Genomic DNA, 12315 nt, shown 5'->3' with positions numbered 1-12315 from the left:
ACGGGCACCGCGACAAAGCCTTTCGCGTGCATTTGTACTTTCTGAGTAAAATAGATTGGCTGTCTAAATTCATATTATTATCATTATTTTTTTTATACGTGAAAATTCATCTGTTTATTCCATTAACATGAAATATAAGTAAATAATGACTTGCTTAGCGCAACCGTACGGGTGGCATTAAAAATTCAATGTGTTGCAGACATTGATATTTGATAGCATTGGTCAAAATGTTTTATAATGATCAATGCGCGTCCACTCGATACGTCCGCCTACGCATCGAATTCCAAATATTTATCCAACTCGCGCCTTGTGAGCCCAAAAAATTGAAAAAATTGTTTCAGGCGTCGGCCTCTCTCTTAAGCAGTTAAAAGTCCAAAAGGTCTGGTTCCAGAGACATTGGTCGGCCTACGACAATATAAATGAACGGGCACAGCAGCCACGTACACATGTAGCTCCTCCGAGACTACGTACGCAAGCAAGAAACGACAAGATAAAGCAGCCGCTCGCGCAGCGAGAAAAAGTGAGCCGAATACGAGAGGGACATTAGCGCGAGCCGTATCGAATTGCATTCGAATTCATTCGACACTTCTCGCTTTAAAAAGATGTTTCACACAATTTTCTTGTATTACTGGCTTCTTGCAGTTATAATAGTGTATTTTTTCTGGCAATGATGAAAAGGAGAAAAAAAACGAGCGCGTCGGTGAGAAATGATTTGGAGCACCAAGTCGCTCACCCGGCACGTTGTTACTTCTGGCAGAAATATCGAAAACAATCGCATTGATAACCATTTACGAACAGACTCTCGTGCTAGACTCTCTCCGCAGTCGAAATAAGCTGTGCACGTTGTGTACTTGGGCGCACACGAGCAGGGCAATTACCTGTTAGGGTAATTTTTCGGCTCGATTAGTTACTCAACGAGCTGTTAATCCGCAGGCTACGAAAGAGGAGACCTTTATCTGTGCAGGATCGAAATCGCTCCTCGATATGCCATCTCCTCGTGCAGTACGCCACATACGCGAACAATGACAAGACACTCGCTGTATGGCATATTATACAGCAGAGAGCCCGTGTGTGAGAAGTTCTTCCGCAACAAAAGCCATGTCTCTCTGTCTCGCTCTTCTTTTTTTCCTAATACACAGTAGCGAGTAAGTACACGGGCTTTATAATCTTTTATTTCGTTTGGACAGCAGTCGAGTACATTATAAATCCGCAGGACGCGTAACGCGTCACAGAGCGACAGAGAAATGACGATTTGAAAAGAGCATCGGGACACGCGTACCGTGTACATGTGTATACATACGTTTGCTGCACCCATTACATTCGCTCGAGCCCCATTGTCAGTCGGACTCTTTAATACGAGCACCAGGAGCACATGACCTATACGACGACGCTGTTGCCCCTGTCTGCATGGACGCGACGCATTGTAGATGCAAAATCTCAGCTCATCGCGATCCGTACATATATATGTACGCAGTCGTGGGAGTGAACTTTTCAGCGAATTTCCGAATGCGCTCGTCCTATACATAGAATGTTAAAATACCTAGTAATAAGGGAACGTACGCATTAGTATGTGTGTGATCCAATGCCAAAGATCGTGCGCGATGACGTTCAGTAAGTACACGTCTACCAACAATCGAGCTTTTTTCATTTGCTCTTTTCTCACATAAGTCTTCGTGCACCGAGATGTGTACTTGAAAGATGGTTCGATCTGATATGGATCGTTCGGATAATTAAGCTGCGCTTTTATTTTACAGTTCAAAATGTACAATTGAATAAATTACCGACGAAATAGAAAATTATACATGCTAATCATATTGTGCGCACGGAAACTGTTCGTTCTCGCAGCCAACTTAAGAAACGTTATTTTTTATTGCGTACGTAATCGTACGGTGATAAATTCTGAATTTTTTGATTATTTTGAATACATATTTTGAAAAACGTCGGATGTCGCCTGGTGATGTCCACAGCACCTTGGACTCACCAGCTGTTTGTGTCAACTCTACAGGATATTCACACGCAGTCGATATACTCTTCTGCCAAGTGCAGTACTTGGAATTATCTGGCTGGCTCGATTTTTTTTTTCAAATTCATTTTCAATTATAACGAGTATGAGAAATCAAAGTGTTTGTATACAAATCCTGTTATAAAACAAGAAAATAACCGTTTATCAATTAGAAAAATAATCTGCCACAGGGCAAAGAGCTTCCTCCTAGAAATATGCTAATTTTTATTTTTATATATTAATGATGTTAGAAACTTATTAGTCCTTACTCGAAAATAAAACAACATTTGTAACCTGAATTTTTAAACATAGAAAACGAATTCGTTATTAATCATTATTTTTAAATAATTTTTTGATTAATTAAATTATTAATCTTTTATTTAAGCTGATCAAAAATCAATTGACGAAAAGTACGTTGCATCTGGATTTTTTCATTGGACGAGTTGTAGGCTTTGAATAAAATTAACATTAAATTATAAATATCTCAAGATGGCCAATGTGTATTATATAACAATTAGTCGCAGAAAGTATGCTACACTGCAATTACGGCTACATGCAATTGGCACACGGCTGAAGCACGTGTTGTGTTGTTCCCTTCACCTGCAGCTCATAATATACTTACAAACGCTTACTTAGTTAGAAATAAAAAAGCGTCATCGTTCACACTGTTTCTATCTCTTTCTGGCTGCATCATTAGCCGCGCGCATTCGCGAGCGCAAAAAAAGTCGAATGAAGCTTTCGCGGAAAGACAGAAAACATTCCACAAATCGGACTATTTTGTTATCGTATATAAGTCGGACTGTCGGTCGCACACACGCGAAATTCGCGACGGCGCTTACTGCACACGTTTAAACAGAATAAAAATATATATCATAGCGCGTACAACTAAACGAAAGCTCGCCTCGCGGGTAAAAGAAAAGATTAATCGCTGAAACGCTGAGGTCTGCAGAAATTCGATCGTAGGAACCTGCGCACAACTTTTTCCCACACAGGCCGGTGCAATAAGTGTGCTTGACAGAAAAAGGTGAGAAAATAAAACGAAATGAAAAAAGCGAGTGAAAAAAAAAACACCGGCGTACGCAAAATTCATCGCGGCTGGCGCGACTTCGCGCAAGCACTGCACTCGCAGAAAAGCTGCCAATTATTTACGTCGCGTTCGTATATTGCGCAGTTAGCGCGCGGGAAAGTGCGCAGAAAAACAAATTTCGCACGCGGCTTCGCGAACGATCGACCGCACACACTTGAGATACAAAGATTTTCGTTTTTCGTCTCTGTCGTCGCGCGCGAATTAAATCAGGCGCCGTCGGCCAGCACCATGCGCAGAGCCGCACCGATGATAACTCCGAGGCAGAGATGAACGCGGTACATAACATTCGCCAGCGATTGATACGAATGAAAAGAAAGAACACATAAGGTCTTTTTGTACTGTGTGTGCGAATTTTTCAGCGAATGCTGAGCTGTATTTACATTTAAATCATACGTAATGTATACATGCGGGCACCCACGCGCGTATCGCTTAAATAAGAGTGTGCGAACTGGCGCCACGAATGTCATAACTACGCTGCGAGACGCCAGTGTTGTGGTCTATGATCCGTATGAAGAATACGATTCTTCAAGCGTCCGAGTATATGTTTACAATCAACGGAGGTGTGATGAGATGAAGTGTAATGTATATATTATATATATTGTATATTATGCGTGTTTGCGGCTGAGATTGTGTCATAATACTTGGACGCGTGACGTATCGAGTTTCGATGTTCTTTCACATTTTGTAATCGCGTCTATGTACTCTATAGGAATGGGGTGCCCGATGCTACGCGTTTTCTAATCCGTGTAATTAACCTTTGTAAAAACAACGATTCATCATTATCTTCTACCTGTTCAAATTTAAGCCGACCAATTGTTCGGGTCAACCACTAATGAACCACGACAATGAGCGCGATGAAAGGCAGAGATTGATAAGTTTTCACACTCTCACAATGCAGCATGCATCAATACCTGATAATTTCTTTATGGGATTAAGATAAGTGATTTATAATAGTCATGATTTTCACACCTGCATAACAGCATGCATGAATAACTGTGAATTTTCTTATGGGATTAAGATAAGCGAATTATGATAATAGTCATGATGAAGTCGTTACGTAGAGTCACAGGTGTAGTAGGAATATAAATTGATCTTGATTTAATTTTCTGTTTCGGATGAGCAAATCACGAGCATAGATCAACCAGTTCGAGCGCTGAGATAAAAGGCTCCAATGCTGTTACTTTATACACAATCGAGCCAACTCCCTCCTCTACCTTATTATAATCAATGCCTTTTTATTCGTCGGTCTGATGTCTTCGTTAGCCGCACGCGTAACGCGGGGGGCGTGGAAAATAAAAAGATGAAAATTATATCGACGACTTTTTGGTCTCTAGCGGTTTCGCCGCTAATAATTTTCAATAAATTCATACGCTAGGGCTCTCGCTTCCCTTTTTTTTCTCATCTCACTATCCCGCAACGATTTATCAGGCAGGATCTATCTTTCAAGTTTATCACTTTAGGCGCTCGTCGCGGTCGCCGTCGTCGTTTTCCCCCGAGGGGGGAGGAGCGAAACGACGACGTATACCATAAGAGACGGATATACAGATATACGTATAGGCGGGCGCGCAGGGCCACGCTGGCTAGAAATAATTAGTCCTTTCGCGTCATAAATCAGGGCGCAGCAGCGCTGCGAAATTTAACGAGCTGCCTCGCTCTCTAGGTACCGTGTATAGTACAGCGTACATGCGTGGCAGGCCACGGGCAGTAATATCTCGCGAAAAACCGAGTTACGTCGCGTAATGGCTCTTAGCCTGTACTTGCGTGTTACACATAGTACATATAGCTCTCCTCGTTACGTGTACGAAGTGAGCGAGCAAAGGGTCAATTTCGATCGTCGCGCATAACGAAATATCGAGAGCCGTACGTTTATATGCGTTTCTGTATAAAGAGAGAGAACATCTGGAAAGATTATATGGCTGGTACACAGGGCACAAAGTGTACAGCGCGTACATGTATTTATGCGTTACATATACAGATATATTCAAAAGCGCGTCGATGACGATGTTGTCGCACAGGGCACGATCGCTGCAGCATGCGAATAGCGTTGACAGCAGCAGCAGCAACAACAGTGGTGTAGCTCTAGGCAGCGCTTCATCGAGAGAGAACGCGTACCCTCAAATCAGCCCACCCAACGCCAGAAACGCGCATCAAACTAACCGTGTAATCGGTGATTTGCCCTTATTACACGCGTCGAGGCCTATGATAGTCATTGTGTGCGTGTGTTTATGTGCGTCTGCCGCTGCTACTGCTGCTACGTCGCACCCTTCGCAAATCTCTGATGTCGTTTAATGAAGAGACGCGCGTATATATAATATGCACGATGTCGAATTATAGCGGATAGTTTGCCGGGGCAAGCTTGTATATAGACAAACAATTTTCCATTGTGTAGAGTCCATCCTTTTACTTTTCGAGAGATAATCAATGCCGTTGAAATATATAAAGTAAAATCAACGACCGTAAAATTCGCCCGCATAAATTCAATAAACTCGAGTGAACTCTACTTGACTCGCAGCGCAGACTTTGTTTATTTTTTAAATAGGATATGGACGAAATTGATCCCAACTTGTTCGAATGGATATAAATAGACCACGCGCGTCGGAGTATTTTAATGCCGCAACGTCGCTTTATAAATAGAACAAAATGTTGTGTTTTTATTTTGTACCTGCCATTCGGAGTCTCAAGTACATAGGCATATGCGGATAGTCCACCGAGCAGTGTATCGCTGCAGGATCAGTCCCAACCGATCAACTTGTGCACGTGCGACACTCGAATTCCACTCGAAATTGGAGAAAAAAGTCGCACGCCACATCGACAAGTTGCGCGCGATGTACGCAAGTGATTTATGGATTCATGGATGTCCGCATATATGCACTCGTCAGCTGTCCTCCGGTTCAGCCGTTGCATAAGATAATCGACATTTAAACGGGACATGATTATTATTACATAATATACAAGATTGGATCTTCTCAAAAATTTACGAGTTTCGGAGGCGGGAAAAAGTCCCGCGCTCTAGCCCTGTGTTTACATATAATGTGCCCTCGACTTCGTAACTGATTTTTAGCGGGATGTGCGTTTTCTCTCAACAGACTGATTTGATAATTGCCGCCTTATTTTTTTCCCTATCCGATTCTCGGGTATTCGCGTATTATATATATTCGTATCGAGAATGCGATAAAGAGAGCTCGTACAATCGTACGCTTGATTTCGCAGGACTTCTTTTATTTATAAGTATATGTGCCTGTGTATCGTAGAGCGCGTTGTAATTCCAAACGCGACAAGATAAGGATTTTATCGTTCGCGAAACGAATTGTTTTATATAAAGGCGTCTTGGCAGTCCGAAAGAGAGAAAGAGAGAGAGGGCAAGAGAGTATCCTGTGACACTTTGTTATAAGCCGTATCATCATAATAATTGTTCGCCGTACGTGTGTTATATATGTACGGGCGCGCGCAGCAGTCTTCGTCCCGGTGCTGGCAAAGCCATAAAGCCTGGCACACGGACTTTTGCAGCGTCGAGTCGGACTTGGCAGCGCGAATAGTTTCCATGGGAATGCTCCGCGCACACAGACGTACGTAGCACAAGTGCCGCTACATAACTGGAATGCAATTAAATCGCATGAAACAAGAGATACATAGAGCGCGTCCTGTGTGTACGTGTACTTGTGCGTCGAGCCCTTCGGCCCTCGGCAGATATAGCAGTAGTAGTATAGTCGTTATTACACGGGGCGCGCAAAGGTCCTAATTTAACATCGCGGCGGTGGAGGTGGCGGCTGCCGCTGCTGCCGTAGCTTTCCAAGTTTGTATGTTGTAGGTGTGTTCCATGATTCTCTGCCTCCCGCGAAGGTGAAAGCGAGAGAGAAAGCAAAATGGCGCTCATCGAGCTATATAGCTGTATAGTTGCTGCTACCCTCCTGCGCTCGCTATAACATTTGTCCCTCTTTTGCTCGCATTGCCCTCGACGCGTTCGCTCTATCTATCTATATACACGTAGACATTCTGCAAGGAATTGTAACGAAGAATAAACTTCAGCTCAAGTCTGCGTAATAGCTTTAGTTGTGAGAGTAAGGCGACGCCGAATCGAAACTACCTTATACCTTGCTTCAACATTTCATAAAGCTATTCTCTTTTTCTTATATTTTTAGCCCTACATCAAGATATATAAACAATTTTATTATAAATCTTAACATCTAGCGGTTCATTTATTAAGTTTATATGGTTATTTATTTTATTAAGTTCAAATAATTTTGTATCATTTGTAAAACGATTGTGATAATCATTTGTTCCGACTAAAAGTTAAAAAATATATCACGAATGCTCTAAAAATTCAATTGATAAATAATAAAATAAAGAAGAAAAAAAAAGTGCGAGTTGCGAGTTCACGCTGCGTCTGATGTGCTGCGGGGCCGGCTTCCTCGCGTAGCATAACAATCCCCAATGAAAACATGACTAATAAAAACAACAACAACAACAACAAAAATAACAATAATAGCAATGTCGATTAAAACGGCACGAAGCGCAGCACCACACACCATTGCCACGATTGGATCAATGATATCGTTTTACTTTTCGCGATAGGCTCGGATGACAAGTCGCGTACATATATATATCTTTTGCTAGCATACGCTCGTTCCAGCGCGCCGCCTCGACGCTGCACAACACTGCTTTTTGAGCTCTGTGTTGCGTCTGTGCCCATATTATACATATGTGCGAATCCGAGGTGTGTGCCAGCGTACAAGTGCACTATACAACGAGTGGCGATCCATCCACGCAATCAATTATAAATGCAACTAAACGATGATACGATGATAATATATGAAGCATTATTGCTCGATCGAATCGTTCGTTATAACGTGCCCTCCCTTTTGCATTCGTTCTCGACGATTTTCGAGACATGACTACCCTTTCGATGCTTAGGGATTAATGCTTTTTTTTTTCAATACCTAGAGGGTTGTATAGCATTATAAGAAGAAATTTAAAAAATTTTTAATTTAAAAATTTTACACGAATTTAAATAAATTCTCGACCCATTTTTTTGAGCATTCGAAGGTTTTTGATAATTTGTCTCTCTTTTTTTATTTGTATGAAACAATAAGGAGTCAATTGATTGAAAATTCATTTGTTCAATCATGAGCCGTGTACATATATTTTAAGAAAAATTTCGACTTTTAGATTTCAGATGATTCCGAGTCGAAATATCATGTCTACAAAAAAAAAAGATTGTCCGTAAAAGCAGCTGTAAAATCGTCAATTTTTAATATTTTGAGCTGAAATTTTGTTTGCAGCTTCTTCGAACGATAAACATTATTGTGACTAAGTTTCAAAGCAATCGCCCTTTTATTTTTTGGGATAAAATTGAAAAGAAAAATTTATTTTTCCAAAGCCTTATATAGCATTGGCTTACGAAACGAGTATAAATCGGCACCGTTTGTCCTTTGGGCTTCTGAAAAAATAGTCCAGTACATGACACAGCTAGGCGCCAAGCTGTCTACGGATAGCGTATCGAATAACTGCCATGAATTTTGGACGTCTCATTGGAAATTACTGTGTACATGTGGAACTTCGCTGCTTCGACGGACATTTCCTCGATAATGTTAACTTAAAAGTTATGCGCATAGGTCTTATGACACTATATATATTTAATGGCTATTGATTTTCGTGTAATCGGATAATTTAATTGTGACAAATCAACATCATCTGCTTTTTGTGCTTCAAATATCATATACATTGTCTGCGAGAAGGCCAGAAATTAGACCTTTACACAGGGGTTCATGTTAAAACAGTGCTAGCCAATGGTCAGGAATGTATTTGGACCGCGTATGCAAAGCATTAGCCTTTGGATTCCAGTGATAAATGTAAATTCTTAAAAATTTTTGGTTCACCCGAGCCATGATACAGTTACAGTCGAAGATTTCAAGTAGAGAGGAGTAGGAGACTGGAGACTGGGTGTGCAGCACTCGGAACTCGGAAGTAGAAATCGTTTGGGAAAAACCCCGCGGCCCAAAGACAATGCGGATGGTAACTTGGGTTTTACCAACTTCCGAATCTTTTGATTGTTCTAATTTTGTAAGATGCAAATGAGACTCACTCTCGATATACCTTTAGGCATTCTTAACAAGTTTAAGATTGTTGTTCGGTACTCAATTCTCGGAAACCGTTCATTCATCTCCAAAATTGTATAATTTTTTTCACATCTTCTATGGATGCAGTGAACGAAGTGCACTATCAGTTCAATCATACAGACGGCATCTTGACGAAGAGTGTAAGTTTTTTTCCACCTCTGGTTACTCGAACAGGGTAACTCTACACCCCCACATTGACGTTCAATATAATTCTCACGCGATGACCCCGGATCATATATGGAAAAAATTAACCGGACAATGTTCAATTTGATTGAAATTAGAGTTCCGCTTTACAGGCATAAATCAGAATACCAAAAGGTGCCACGCAGCTATCATCCTTTTTTCCTTCGATGCATTTGTATGGGTATAGCAGTACAGTACAACACACTCAAACGCTAGCATGGCTACGGCGCGTTCACTAAAATGGATGGGCGTGGCTAAGCGAGATAGTGCCCCCACCAAGCTCAGCGGCGAGAGGAACGCCTGGATTGGTCCAGGCATTTTAATAGAAACTCTGTGACTCTCTCTTTCTATCTCTTTCTATCTTTATCTCTCTCTCTCTCTTCAGCGGCATCCCACGCAGCTCGTCTCAACGCCGTTTACGATATTCACGGGAGCTCACCTGAATTAATTGAAATAACGGCCGGGTAAGAATCTTATCACGAGTGTTTGGAGTGTTTTAGGGATTGTTTTTATTTTGAAAGTTTATTGTAATAGGCTCGTAGACTGGTTCATGATTTTAGTAAACTTAGTTTTTAAATTAACCTTGATGCAAGGGCCGAAACATTGATAATTTTTTAGTTTATTAGTTTAATTTGTTAATCATAAATAATTTTCTAGTCTCTTTGATATTTGTCAGTGTTATATGTCAATTCGATTAATTGTTATATATTAAATGGATTTATTATTATATAATTAATCCAGCTATGATTAAAATTTGTAAAATGAATCTTACATTTTTATTTATTGTTCATTAAATTTTGCATTAATATTTATGTTAGGTTTTGTTAGATAAAATTCATGTAAATACTATTAACCAGCGCTTTTTAAAGTAATATTGTTCAAGTTGGCTTTTTTTGTTATTTCCGTTATGGTCAAATAATTTATATGAAAAATAAATAGATATATTAAAATATTAATGATGATTAAATAAATGCTATTTTAAATAATACATAGATCTTCAATCATTCTCTATTTAACCACTTAGCACATGTGTAACAACGTTGCCACTAGTATTATACTCTATTATTTGGAGCGCTTATTTATTGAAAAATTTTATTTAAAATACCTACTCGAGAAAGATATATCTATAGCCAAAAACAGGTTTCGTTTATCCTTTGTTTCTTTCCTGCTACTTTTATAGTTTAAAAAATCTCTTCAAATTTGAACTGCTGCTGACATCTTACTTTTGACAATTCAAGATTATAAAAAATTCAGTCGTACCCTCATATACATAATCTCACGGAGGAAACATCGAGACGTAAACATCGGAAGCTCCAATCGCGATAAAAAATTCGGGTCAAATCAACTAGTTGTAGCCCACTAATCTCCCAGGAGATCAAAAATATTTATAAATATCACTATGGAACGACGCTCGGAGTTTCGATTTTATTTTTTTATTTTTGAGGAAATACTTTTCTGGATTATGCTTCGATATCTATCTGAACGATAATTGAGGCTTTTACACGGACGAGCGCCCCTCGCCAATTCACAGTAGCTAGCTTTGAATCTCCTGCTGAAATAATCTTTCGAAGAGCGCAGCGCTGTTGTACACCTGTCGCTTATTATTGATCCTCGCCTTCCGATACGTTACGTAACTCAGGACTCGCGTGTATGTATAACTATCGAAACATCGCCTAGCTGCCGTTGGTCTTTTAAAAATCTTATCTCGCAATTCACACCTAATTCGTATTGTTGTAAATATTTAATAACTCGTATATGCGTTTACGGTATATAAAATTATCTTTCTTTTCGGACGTAGCTCTTCGTTCGTTAAACTCTCGACGGCCAATAAAAACGACTCATATATACGCGACGATTGTTTTCAATCCCGCTCTCGAGCTTGGCAATCATATCGCGCGAGCTTTTCGTGTATGCATCGCGTAGAAAGGAGTGAGCGAGATAGAGAGAAGGCGCGAATACAAACACCGGAAATTCTACGCATCGATAATGTAAGCTGCGCGACACGACTCGCGGACGATCGCGGCAGGCAACAATAATAATTACTTTTTCCTTCCTTCTATCTCGGCCTGGTCGCCCGGCACATATCGATTGCTAATATGTATTTTTTATTTACCTGTGCGTGCATCTCCGTATCAATAGGTCATGCTCGAACGAGATGACAAAATCGACTGGCCCTGTGCTTATCGCGACCCAGACTTTAAATAGTCTCTGGCCAATCTATATCATATTTCCCCGAGGGTACGCGACTCTGAATTTTATCCGGATACATGAACCCGGATAGTCTAGTGTGAAAACTAGATGTAATTTCATGCGACAAAAGAAAAATTGATACGCTGCAACAAGTGCAATGTTGTTTCGGGTGTCTCGAAAATTTAAAATTCCGGTTGTTATGAGATACAATAAGCTGCGCCAAGACGGGGTCGAAAATCGACAAGTGAATCGTCAGTTTCGTAAACACTATCAATCTTTTTTGCACTTTGGGCTTGCTACATCGCGAAGATAGCTAGATAGGGCGCCGAAAAATATTCGCTCGGGGGGGAGTAGGCGGTGGTGGCGGGGCGTAGAAGGAGAGGGTTCCCCGTGCACGCGTGCATTCGGTATGCGCCGAGGTGGATGAAGAGGCACCGCCTCGTGACCAATGACAAAAGGGGAGGCGCCTGCGTCACGAGCGCCGAGGGGTGTTTAAAGATTTCCGTGCACTATCTGCGCATCGCTCGCTTGATATCGCGGGTAGCAATCCGGGCCTCGCGTGCATAAAAATTTGCACACCGACGTACATCAAAATGCATACATATACGATGATATTAAACATTAAAAGCTGGGCATATGCCGCATTGGATCTCTTGCACACAGAGAAGAGCTCATAATGATCATGACCACATGTAAAGCATAGCGAGTTCGGAGTTCGGGATGGATCCCAGTACACA

Source organism: Trichogramma pretiosum, unplaced genomic scaffold (genome assembly GCF_000599845.2).
Source record: "Trichogramma pretiosum strain Unisexual culture from Peru unplaced genomic scaffold, Tpre_2.0 scaffold3, whole genome shotgun sequence".
NCBI lineage: Eukaryota > Metazoa > Arthropoda > Insecta > Hymenoptera > Trichogrammatidae > Trichogramma > Trichogramma pretiosum.
This window is presented reverse-complemented; position numbering follows the sequence as displayed.